Below are 13473 nucleotides of genomic sequence, written 5' to 3'. Positions count from 1 at the left end.
TAGATGCACCTGTATGTCATTTGTTAATGTTAACTGATAATAATAATAAAATACCACTAGGCCTTGAAATGTGGTATTTCAGGATGCCACATCCTAGTCCAGAAGCATTCACAAAAATACATGCCAGTTTCAGAAATCCTCTACAAACTACTATAAGCTCACATTCAATGTTGAATTGGATGTCTTTCAGATTGTCTTCACTCAGAAATTGCTTATTACTGCTGTAAGTAGTAATTAAGTCAAATAAGTTTTAAATGTTGTGAACCCTGTCAATATTTATTATCCTTCTGCACCACCAGAGGTCTCTATAAACAACAAACAGCAGTGGACTTTCCAATGTCTACATGCATTATTATTCTAAATTACTTCTGGATTTCAAACTTCCCTCTAGCGGTTGAAGTGTAAAACTTCATGCTACATGCTTCATGCTACAGTATATAATAAAACATTAAATAATGTACCATATATACAGAAATAGAAGTATAGGGAAAATTTTTTATTGTTTAAATAAATGTACAAGTATGTTATTAGTGTGCAGATATGTTGTTTACAAAGTGTGCAATTTAATATAAATAGGTCAGATAACCATGTTAGTTGTGATGGACGATGTATAATAATGAAGATTAATTTTTCAGGTTGAATAAAGCCTGCGGGGAAAAAAATGTTTTTGTGCCTGGCTGTTCTGGTGGTCAGTGCTCTGTAGCGCCGACCAGAAGGCAACAGTTCGAAGAGAGGGTAGGCTGGGTGTGAGGGGTCCAAAGTGATTTTTTTTTAGCCATTTTCCTCACTCTGTAGATGATCTTGGAGGCTGTGCAGAGGGGCATCAATAATCAAAAGTTGTAGTCTCTAGATGTCTGATTTGGTAGCTGCACCAAACCAGACAGTTATGGATGAACACAGGACAGACTCAATGATGGCATAGTAGAACTGTTTCAGCAGCTCCTGTGGCAGGTTGTATTTCCTCAGCTGGTGAAGGAAGTACAACCTCTGCTGGGCCTTTTTTGCGATGGAGTCTATATGAGTGTCCCACTCCAGGTCCTGAGAGATGGTGGTGCCCAGGAACCTGAATGACTCCACAACAGTGCTATCCATGATGGTGAGTGGAGACAGAGAGTGCAGGGGGGTTCCTGAAGTCCACTATCATCTCCACAGTTTTGAAAGTGTTTAGCTCCAGCTTGTTAAGACTGCACCAGACAGCCAGCTCTTTAACCTCCAGTCTGTAAGCAGACTCGTCTCCGTCCTTAATGAGGCCAATGACTGTAGTGTCATCTGTGAACTTCAGGAGCTTGACAGAGGTGTCCATTGAAGTGCAGTCATTCGTGTAGAGGGAGAACAGCAGTGGGGAGAGAACACATCCCTGGGGGGCGTCAGTGTTGATGGTACAGTAATAGTCCTGGATGTGAGTTTGCCCAGCCTAACTATAGCTGCTGCCTGTCTATCAGGAAGCTGGTGATCCACTGACAGATGGAGACCGAGGGCACGGAGAGCTGTATGAGTTATCAGTGGATCGTCGATGACAACATTAAAACTTAGCCCCACTCTAGTAAATAAATAAATATATCTATTTTTGAAAGAAATATCAATGTTTGAAACATATCTTGAGCAAGAAAGCAACGTATATACCTTTTGTTGAGAAAAGTTGAAAAAGCAATGCTGATGACAACAATTGCTATTCATATCAGAAACGGTAAAACGACGAACACTATTAAGTTGCTAGTAGGCTATTTTAATAATAAAAAAATATTGATTTGTAAAGCAATTTTGTGTTTTATTATGAGTACTGTCATTTTCCCTGGCCTTTTGCTTTCAAATTCTTTCAGGGGTATATTTGTTGCAGCTTCACGCTAGTAACAGCTTAGTAGCTTGACCTTCTGTCCTTTATTAGCAGGTCACTGATTCTTGAGACATGGGACAAAACATGTCTAGCAACTGTACCTGCTATTAGGTTTAAAAAAAAAAAAATAATAATAAAAAATAAAATATATATATATATATATATATTGTAATTGTAAATGTTATGGGAGATTATTAATAGAAATTATTTCACATAATTAAATACAATTCCAGGTCCAATCATTTATATGCTATAAAATGGATAAATAAAAATAAGGAAATTAAGATGAAAAATACCTTCTTTTATCAAAAGCAACAGTTAATAATATCTCATATCTGTTTTTCAGTGACACATGCATATGTCATAAGGTTTTTGTTAACACCGTCAGACATTTATTAAAATGTAATAAAATCAGGGGCAGCTGTCACTCTAAATGACCCCCTTGCCACAATCCACCTCTGCAGAGCACAAAAGCTTTTCAAACAATAACATACTCACTGTTTGTTTGTTAATTATTGTTTATTTTAATACAGTAATTGATTGATTCAATGTATTTGATAGTTAAAATTACTGCAGATTCAGATTTTTGTACAATCTCAGTTGAATATTTTGATAATATTTCATTATGATATTTTATATTTGTTTTGGAATTGTTGATCACATGTGAAAGTGCAATCTGTCTGTTAACATGAGAATTTGTTTTAAAATGTTAAAAACGTCTTGATTGCTGTTAAAGATTAAGTTTAAATTATATTACACAGTCCAAGGTAAAAAAAGGCACATTTTAATAAAAAAAAGACCAAATGTGGGAGGTTGTATCAAGGCATTATAATAGCTTAGAAGGCTTCATATGAGTAGAATAATGTCTATATGGAATATGGAATAAACATTTAAACTGTTTACAATTTAACATACTCTCCTAATTTCCCCAAAGCTTAATGGGTTGTAGGAAGGTGCACAGGTTTATCACAGTTCCAAAACCTTTGCCATGGTTCCACAGAAGTTAATGTGAATCATTTTACTTCCCATTGTGTCAAGAGTTATCTCTGAGAGTTACTTCCTCCTCTCTTATTATTTTCGCTAGTTAAGCATAAATTCATTCTTGGCATGATGTCCGTTCAGGGTTGGCAAACTGAAGGTTGTTTATCAGATCCTCACAAGTTGAAGGCCATGAGCTAAAGCAATCTTGCTTTTGAATCACCATCAAACCTTCAAGACTTCCTCCAGTTTAGAATTAATGATTTTTGATAATAAAGCATCATGTAGCTTTTGGTTTATATGTTTGTTTTGCTATAAAACAACTCCACACCCCATCTGTGGTTGATTGAAATCTGGCAGGGGATTATAATAAAAACAGACTCAGTAAAAAGAGAGAAAAACCCATAAATAATTTAAAGAAGAAAAAAACTGATGCTAATATTTTGATCTGGATCGCCAAAGTGCTTAAAGCCTTAAAGTGAGCTAAGAACATAACCTAGCATAAAATAATACATGACAGCATTCTGCTATGCTGAAACCACAGAAATAACCAGATTATGTAATACCTAAAAACACCAAGTGGTCATTGTGTGGCTGGTTAGCATGGTCCCTACTGGCAGATGTGGTAACTACACACTATGAATATACAAAACATCTGCCTTACAAAAGCAGCCATGTGTTATGATGATTTCCCCCCCTGAAGTAAAAGGAACAGTGATATTTTAATGTGTTCTGGTATATTTTTACTTGTGTCTAATTGTTCCCATCTGTTGCTTTGATTCCACAGTTCAGGATAGTCCAGCAAAGGGATTTTCCTGTGGCTTACTCACATTGCATTGAGATGACTGGCTCACATAAACCTAATTGAACAAAAGCACTGAAGGAATCTTTTGCAGGGCATTTGACCTCCAACACCTTGAATGCACTTTAATATCTTCTTTGCTGGTTAAATAATGACATGGTGCTTCAAGTGATGTTGGGTTAAGCTGCTTCTTTTAATGTGCAGCAGGGCTCTTGTCCTGTTTATCCATTTACAGTCTACACCAGATTACTGCCATGGTACTTGTCAAAAGTATAAAGAAACTGACTAGAGTCAAATACATGTCGCTGAAGGACAGGTGCATGTGATATCTTAGGAGATGTATTTTATTTTTTTATTTATTTTTATCCAAAGTGACTAGTATTTTCAAGCATCTGCCTGAAGTGGAACAAAGTAAAGTAGAAATAAAATGTAGAATCTATAAACAATTTTATCCTTAACTGTGAGGGACCATTCGGTGAATTTTATTAAATGATGGGTATTTTTATTTATATATTTAAGGTAAATTACAATAATTGGTAATATCAGTCTGTAAAAACTATTGTGGGTATTTTCCCATATTGCAGGACTCACGCATGCCTTGGAGAAAATCATGAACTATTATTCTTTATTTCCTTATTTCACTTTCTCTGAAATTTCCTTGAAATTATAATTTTTTTTAAATACAACACTATTGTCAGACTCTGTTCCGTGTTTTGTGTGTTTTGCTCCTCATGTGCCTTTCTTGCCCTTATTTGATCCTCTGTTCCTGTCCTCATTGTTTCATTATTAGATTTTAATAAGTTCCACCTGTGTGTTATTAATTATCTTGTTTATTCCTTCTATTTAAGCCCTATGTCTCTCTTTCTTTAGCGTCTACTGTTAAATGTTATTTTCCTTTAAACTCTTTCCTTGTTGTGATTCCTATGAATGGTATAAAAAAAGCCTCTCAGAGTGTCAGTGTCTCCCAGAAGTCAAGATGGGCAGAGGATCACCAATTCCCAAAATGCTATGGCGAAAAATAGTAAAGCAATATCAGAAAACAGTTTCTCAGAGAACAATTGCAAAAAGTTATCATCATCTACAGTGCATAATATCATCCAAAGATTCAGAAAATCCGGAACAGTCTCTGTGTGTAAGGGTCAAGGTCAGAAACCATACTGGATGCCCATGATCTTCAGGCCCTTAGACAGCACTGCATCACATACAGGAATGCTACTGTAATGGAAATCGCAACATGGGCTCAGGAATACTTTGTCAGTGAACGCAATTCACCATGACATTCGCTGTTGCCGGCTAAAACGCCATAGTTCAAAAAAGAACCCATATCTAAACATGATCCAGAAGCACATGTGTTTTCTCTGGGCCAAGGCTCATTTAAAATGGACTGTGACAAAGTGGAAAACTGTTCTGTGGTCAGACGAATCAAAATTTGAAGTTCTTGTTGAAGTTGTTATCAGCGCTCAGTTACTAGAAGCCTGCATGGTATGGGGTTACATGACTGCGTGTGGCATGGGCCATTTGCACATCTGAAAAGGCATCATCAATGCTGAAAGGTATATCCAAGTTCTAGAACAACATTTGCTCCCACCCAGATGTCGTCTCTTTCAGGGAAGACCTTGCATTTTCAAACATGACAATGCCAGACCACATACTGCATCAATTACAACATCATATCTGCGAAGAAGGAGGATCCGGGTACTGAAATGGCCAGCCTGCAGTCCAGATCTTTCACCCATAGAAAACATTTGCCGCATCATAAAGAGGAAGATGCGACAAAAAGCTAACAAAGCAACTAGAAGCCTGTATTAGACAAGAATGGGACAACATTCCTATTACTAAACTTGAGCAACTTGTGTCCTCAGTCCCCAGACGTTTGCAGACTGTTATAAAAGAAGAGGGGATGCCATACAGTAGTAAACATGGCCTTTTCCCCAACTTTTGTGAGATAGGTTGATGGCATGAAATTTAAAATCAACATATTTTTCCTTTAAAAAGATACATTTTCTCAGTTTAAACATTTGATATGTCATCTATGTTGTATTCTGAATAAAATATAGAAATTTGAAGTTTCCACATCATTGAATTCTGTTGTTATTCACAATGTTTTATTACAGTGTTTTAATGTTTTTGGAATCTGTTTTGTAAGTTTATACATTAATTACAATTTTATCTTGGCCTAAACAATGTTTTCATTTTTTTTTTTACATATTCAGCCTTCTTCCTACATTTTTCCAGCTTATATTTGCTTTATATATATATATATATTTTTTTTTTTTATGAAGTTCTGTTTAACGGCAGATTCCTATTGTGACAACATGCCCCAAGTCTTTCCATGGCTTACATGAAAGAAAGAAAAAAGGGTATTTTACCTGGCTTAGGTGAAATTGTTGTGATGGTTGATAAAGTTGATAAAGGCTTCACAGTGTTTGAAGACACGCACTGAGTATATTTCAGGTAAGAGCTTCACTGCCCTGCTTTCAGTTTTATTTATTTAATTAAATTAAATGCATAATAATAGAGACATTTTTAGTGGAAAACCCTAAATTAGGCCTTTAATGGATCATGATCTTCATTTCGGCCATTACAGGTGAGATGATTTTGTGATACTCTTTTAAGGACTTTTATTACACTATTTATTTTTCATTTGTAAAATATGTGTATGATTTATTTTAACAAACATGTTGTATAGATATAGATAAAGAAAGTTTGCATGTCTTGCATCATCCCTATAAATTTCTAAACGTTCATGGAAAGAACTTCTGCTTTCAAAATGACATTTTTGAGTTATTGATTTCACAATATTTTCTTGTGGTTTTAAGTTTCAAAATGCGCACTGAACAAAATCAGGCATTATAATGTGCGCCTACATTAAAAAAAAATACTGTTCAAACATTTTTTCAGTCCTTCGCAAGTCTTATGTGATAAGTGCTGCAGTTTTGTTTAGTAAGAGAATGTAAACAGTATTATTGTTATACAAATGAAATAATTTTTTTTTAAATACTATTGTAATGCATGATATAATGAATCATTCTGTATTGTATGTTAACATAACAGATGATGATGTAACCACATTTGAGTTGGCAACAGCTGAAGATAACAAAGCACAACAATTATTTTATAGCATAATTTATAGCAGTTCATGTTATGATTACTCTAAAATTATTTAAAGTAAGAAAATAACAGGAAATCTCTCCAGAAATTAAGACTGGAGATCAAAGAGCTTTTCCTCTGGAGGAAGATTTCCTAGATACTGTAGTCACTTACAGGCAGAAGAACAGAGATCAGAGTTTACCCACAACCAGGAGACTCAATACAGACGCAACACATTCAACCAAACACCGCAGGGACCTGATCTTCCCTCCTGTCTTTACAACCTGCTGCCTTTTTCAGGATGGCTGACTCATTAATCCAAAGCCAGTTTTTCCTGTAATCCACTAATGTTTTCCTGGAGTACTGATGCTTTTGATGCTGAAAGTCTGGATCCATGCTTATTATCCAATGCTACTGTATCTCACAACGATCGCATTTTATTTTTTAAATGGACTGTCTAATCTTTTTAGGGATTTTTTTTTTTTTTTTTGTAATTTGTTTGGAAATGCATTTAAAACCTTTTCCATATTCATTGTCATCATTAATCATCCTTCTATGGGGGTTCAAATGATAGAAGTAGCAAGGTTTTATCGCATTCGCTGAAGTGCTATACTGTATCATGACACTAAAAGGTTAACGCTTTATCGTGTTACGTACCCCCTACATTAAACCCTATCCAAACCTAATGGATAGTGTTATCAAATGCAAACGTTTTAAAAAGCATTTGCTAAAGCATCCATGCCATTACTTGCTTCTATGAGGAGAGCTCTTTTAATGAGTGTTATGACTCGTTTTACCAGGTGAGCTGCCTAGCAAGTTTACAAGGCTGTATCAGAAGAGCCATACATATGTAGTTGGTTATATGATGCGAATTCCAAAATGTATTTTCAAATAATAAGAAAGAATGTGAAATAAGTAACAAAAACAGTAACAAAATGACTAGAAATCATTGTGTCTGAAGCAGGACGTCGGAAAGGGAGAGGGACTGATGCTTATCACATGAGATTTCTGTTTAGGGTTTCTGAATTACTGCAGAAAGCAGATATCAAACTGATGAAACATTTTGTGGGAGATCTGAAAAATGAGGATATGTGGAAAGAAAGGAGAAAATCAGAGAGTGAGGGACTCTACAGCTTTCACATAATGTAACTGCTAGACTGAGATAAGAAATGAACCCGTTGTTTAAATAGACAAGGAAAATCCCTTTATTTTAATTCTTATTTGGCTTTGGCCTCTAATGGTTTGTGTCAACTAAATAAGTCCATAAATGTTGTCCGGTTCAGTGTGGTTCTATTTTCACTTAAATCAGTCTCTTTTTTTGTTCCTAAAATTCGGTCAAGATGTTTCGTAGACATTTAAAAGTAAAATAACTATTTAGAAAGCTCATTTAAACTCCAGTTACCTTTGCTAAAATCTGACAGTATGGTAAATGAATCAAGTGGCCTTAATAATGAGAAGACTAACCAAGACACTAAACCAAAACCAGCAGAGGTTATTGAGGAATCGTTCATTTTTAACTTCCTCTTCTTTACAGTTTTTGACTAAATGCTCTGTAGCTTATCACACAAATTAATATAAAACACCAATCATGGAGTCACACCGTATTTTCATTTCAATTTTCATTACACTTGAGTTTGGAGCAAGTCAAATAATTCAGTCATCTCACATGCAAACAGAAAAATAAACAGCTCACAGATTACTGTATTTACAGTAATAAGATCTGATAATAGCTTGTTAGTTGTGAGCAAAACAGTAAACATTACTTATATGGACTAAATGCTGTTATGCATTTTAAGATTAGTTAACTTAAAGTTTAATTGGGCAATGTCTATATAGACACTAAAACATAAAAAGCATGTGATTTAGAGGAATAACATACTGTAAAGACTACAGGGAAGGCCTCCAACCGACAGGGAAAGCCCATCAAGGTCGTAAGAGAGGAATCTAAATGTCAACTCATCACTAAAACCTAAACACAGCCAGCAGTGCAGCGCAACAGTTCTTCATATGATTTAAATGTGTTGGTCTTCAAAGAAAGCTACTTTATCTCAGGCAACTTTAATTACATGTACATGAATTAAAATAGTTTAAAATAGAACTAACAAATACAAACCTAAAAAGATCAAGAAAATGTTTCTTTACAAACATGGACAAAACTACTACATACTTTTCTTTCCACAGTGTTAGAAATTCAATTTTAAGGAATCTTGCCAAAATACTAGATTTCACCCTCCATCTGTTTTTCATTCAGTAAGATGTGTGATGTGACGTAGTTCAGGCCTTTTTAATAACACAGACCCAGAGCGTACGTGCATTTCTTCTTGTGGGAGTATACAACAAAAACAAAAATAAATAAAAAGAAAAAGAAACTGTTATTCACTGTAGAAGAGTGCATGCTGTGCCACAGATCTAAGGTATTGACAAAAAACAATAATAAATTTGCATTTAAAAGTGCGCAGTTTCTACAACACTAGCATAACTACAGCAAAGTTTCAAAAGTTTCACCATGCTAGTACCTAGCAGCAATACCTTGTTTAAATATATGTCCTGTGGATACATAGGTGGAGTACTGAGCCCGGAAGTACTGAGCCAAACAAAGAGGCAAGCTCAAATACAACCCTCTGTGGCGAGGGGAGCACTGCCTGAGACAGCATTACCCAAGAAAGTTCTCGCAAAAGCCATCTATACTTCCCGCTCGCTGCCTCAGCAAGAGGGGATATCCTGGTGATCAGGAAGCCCTTAAGGGGCGACCTAGCCAGACATCCTGGAAATTTTGCAGTGCTGGCTTTCCCGCAGAAGCCTATGACCTGGCCGCATTATCCAGGACGCATGAAGCTGGAACCAGAGCTATCATACCGGCTGGACACAATATCAACGAGTGAAGTAACACTGCAAGTCGAGCACCTGATTTCTGAATCCAGCCAAGGGGGTGCATACAGGACCTACCTAGAAAGGACAGAAACCCACAGGTCCCAGAAAAACCACTGCAAATAAATCTCACAGAAGAATTATACAACCAGCACATTAATACATTATATATCTCTATCTATCTATCTATCTATATATCTCTCTCTCTCTCTATATATATATATATATTGTGGCACCGCTCCCACACTGATCACACAATCACAAGACATGTGTGTTATGAGTGGTGCACCTGGAGCTCATTCCCACCGGCTACAAAAGCCAGAAGAAGAGGCTTTCAAAGCGAGTTGCACCAAAGCTAACAGACTCCAACAGATGTCTTTGTTAATCTGCTCACTTACAGACTCAGATGGCACCCCAGGAGAGCGACAGTCACCAGAGCACTGCACCCCACGAGCACAAAGTGGAAACCTGCACCAATCACCTGAGCACGTGTGACCAGTTGTGTGTCAATAAACCACCCTCCGGGGCACTTGTTCCGAGTCTGTGTTCTCATTCACCCCGCGACAATATATAAATATATATACTAACACGTAAAGGCAGAAGACCGTAACTTTGATTTTTGTCGAAAATAAGTTATTGATATTTTTGGGACATTCAGTACACATCTTTTATCATGTGTACTGTATGAGTATACATTTTGAGTCAATTTTGCTGTTTTTCCAAAAAAATAATGGTTGGTCTCAAACATAAATTTTAAAAGCCCTGGAGAAGCCAAGGCAGAACACAGTATAACACCAGATATCACTCTTTCACTTGGTTTGGAATGCTCAAACTGAGTTATGGCATTCTGACTTTGTGTTTAGCCACTTGTCAATATGTATTATGAGTGCCGGTTATACGGTGTTCTGCCTTTGTTTTACTGTCCATTAAAGTTTGCCGCATTTTAATTACGGTGTAGACAAATGAATTTTGAGATAGATCACGATCTACCCTAACAGCTCCATATAACAAAGCACTGTAAAGACTAGATACTGTACCTTGGCAACAATATGTAATCATGAATAACCTTTATAAAGATATTTTTTCTTTTTGTAATGCAGATTATTTACCAGGCTGCCACTTCCAGTTGGAAGCTAATGCCGTAGCTAGCATGATCAGTCATAAATCATTCAGTCATGATCAGTAGCCTACTAACAGTTTGCAATTAAATCCATATCCTACCTTGTCTTGTAACACGATAAAATCAATCCATGGCAATGAACGCCATCTGAGATGTTTAGTCCACAAGCATTCTGAGCATTATTCCCACTTGTTGGCCAATCAATATAATATAAGTAGTCAATATAAGTCAATATAAAAGCAATTATGCTATTTCTAGCATTCTTTTATGTTACTGAGGATAGCAAATAAATTGGTATCCATGGTATCCACTCATGTTTAACTTTTACTCTGCTTGTTACAGTCAAAAAAAAACTTAATACAGTCACATTACTACATGCAATAGCATATATGAGACAGCCCATGATCACTAGATTTTATAAAGGTGTTACTATAATGATTTTGTAAATGGTGATCAGCATCTTGATTATTATCAGCATCAACATATTGATAATGTGGAAGTTACTACCTTTTGGCTTGGTGTGACTTCTCACGTTTTGCAGACAGGCAGATTACATTAACTTCAAAATCAAAAATTAAATTCAAAATCAAGTTTGAGCTCACAATTTTTTATGTAGATCATTTTTATTACTAAAACATCTAATTGTTAATTCCCAGTGTCCTGACATTCCCTCAGGGCTTGCCTACCTTCCTTTGACCTGCGATTCCTCCTTCACCTAATTGCAGGTCGGGAAGGAGCGCGAGTTGTGACACTAGCCTAAGGTGCCCATCTCTGATCCTCCGACCGAGACAGACCAGGACAGCTGTGATGTTCGGCTCAAACCTGGACCTTCGTGGAATGAAGGATTTGATGGCTGCTGAGGACACCTTTATCTCCCTGAACTTCTAGACTACCATCTCGACAGAAGTACCGGGAATGGGTAGCATCAAGAAGAAAGCCCTTTTCTTTCTTCCAGATATCTGCCAGGTTCACCCACAAATGTCTCTCCATTACTACCATAGCTACCATAGACCTGACCATGGTGGAAGCAGCCTGCTTAGTAGCATGCAGAGTGAGAGCTGTGGTGCGGAGAAAGTCATAGCCATTTTCACGCATCGCCTCAATATTGGCATAACTTGTAACGCTGGAATCGATGAATGCATGAGGAAAACAACCTCTCCCATTACTTTTCGATCTTTGAATGGAGATCAGGAAGAAATGGAAGGCTTACCTGAGCTGAAGGGCTATGGCCAAAAAGATAATGCTCAGAGAGATAACCTTGCAATGTCACTTTCTTAGCCCACTTCCACGGCAAGTCCAGCCTCACCTGGCGCAATCCATAACCTTCAACAGCTCGTCATATGCAGGGCAAGAGGATTGGAAAGGCTCAGCCTCAGCTTCTTCACCATCCTCAGACATCTCCTGCTCTTCCTCGGCTGAATCCCATAGAGCACTGGCCCCCGAATGAGACAATGTTAAGGAAATAACATCATCCTCCAGCGGCTCTCTTTTGTCCATAGCCGACGAAAGTGAGAGAGAAAGCACCTCTTTAAACTCATCGGCCAGATCCGCCTGTGATCTCCTCCATGCTTCAGCAGCGTCAGGTCGTGAACCACGGGAAGCAGAAGGCCACCCCTCTTTCCTCAAAAAGAGAGACAAACGAGAGCAGAGCTTTTTCATCTGAAAATGCTCACAATGCATGTAAATTGCCCCCTCAAGGACACTGCGGGTGCATGCTCTTCACCCAAACAAAAAACACAGAGATTGTGTGTCATCAGGTGTCAAATAACGATCATGACATGGATGCACACATCCTCTAAACCAGGCATCCTTAAATCTGGACCTCAAGATCCACTTTCCTGCAGAGTTAAGCTCTAACCCTAATCAAACACACCTGAGCATGCTAATGAGTGCTAATCATTGTCTTTGGGATCATTAGAAAATCACAGGCAGGTGACTTTGATCAGGGTTGGAGCTAAACTCCGCAGCGCATTGGAGAACAGTAAGTGGATGAAGTGTTCTCCCAGCACCTTTTTATACTAGTCACATGGGAAGTGACGTCATGGGCTGTCGCCGGCCAACGTGTTATTGGTGTTTTTCAATGGCTGCATCCGAAAACTTAGGCAGATGACTTGCTGCCTTGCTGCCTTGCTGTCTAATCAGGCAAAGACTTTGTAAGCAGCGTTTTTGCCCGAAGGCACATCATTAAATGCATTTTGCACAGGCTTCTGAGGCGGAGTAATGGTTTAATGATCTACGGCAAAATATAGAGAGCTATGGTGATAACTAAATGGATATTTCATTACTGCAATATAAATTTCTCGCTAGAAATTACATAAAAAGTGGAAAACGTTGTTCAGAAACATACAAATACACACAAACTGACCACCGACCGCAAACTGCAGATGCCATCTTTATTTTTTGGCTTAAATGTCACAGAATGGAATGCACAGGATTGTGGGATATCAAAGGCAGCGAAGGATACATCTATGCTTCCTTCAAAAACCGTCCAGATGAAGGCATCTCAGGAGACAGGAAATGAAGCTGGCATTGATTTTGGACGTGCCTTGATGCCTTCCTAAAATATTTTTTTTCAGTGTTACATTCATGAGTCCGTCACTAGCATTCTGTGTATTGCCATTAAAGTGCCCCATTATGGGTAATGAAAGGTTCATATTTTGGTTTTGGGAGTACCCAACAACAGATTGACATGCATGCGTGCTCAAAAAACACTTTCATTGTCTTAAAATATGCATTTATTTTGTCCTTTTTTGCTCAGTCACTCCCAAACGATTTGCTTAA

The 13473-nt window shown here is 37.4% G+C and overlaps 1 long non-coding RNA gene across 1 annotated transcript in view; it reads right to left on the bottom strand.

Annotated features, from left to right (window-relative positions):
- Window positions 1-12230, bottom strand: part of LOC113057204 (uncharacterized) — a 33861-nt gene extending 21631 nt beyond the window's left edge. Inside the window, exon 1 of the long non-coding RNA XR_003277784.1 lies at window positions 11903-12230. This is a non-coding gene — a long non-coding RNA (uncharacterized LOC113057204). The remainder of the gene's footprint in view (window positions 1-11902) is intronic.
- Window positions 12231-13473: the final 1243 nt, after the last annotated feature.

The sequence above is a fragment of the Carassius auratus genome, chromosome 38 (assembly GCF_003368295.1).
Source record: "Carassius auratus strain Wakin chromosome 38, ASM336829v1, whole genome shotgun sequence".
NCBI classification, from domain to species: Eukaryota; Metazoa; Chordata; class Actinopteri; order Cypriniformes; family Cyprinidae; genus Carassius; species Carassius auratus.
The sequence above is the reverse complement of the archived record's forward strand: the minus strand, read 5'-3'. Positions and strand labels throughout refer to the sequence as shown.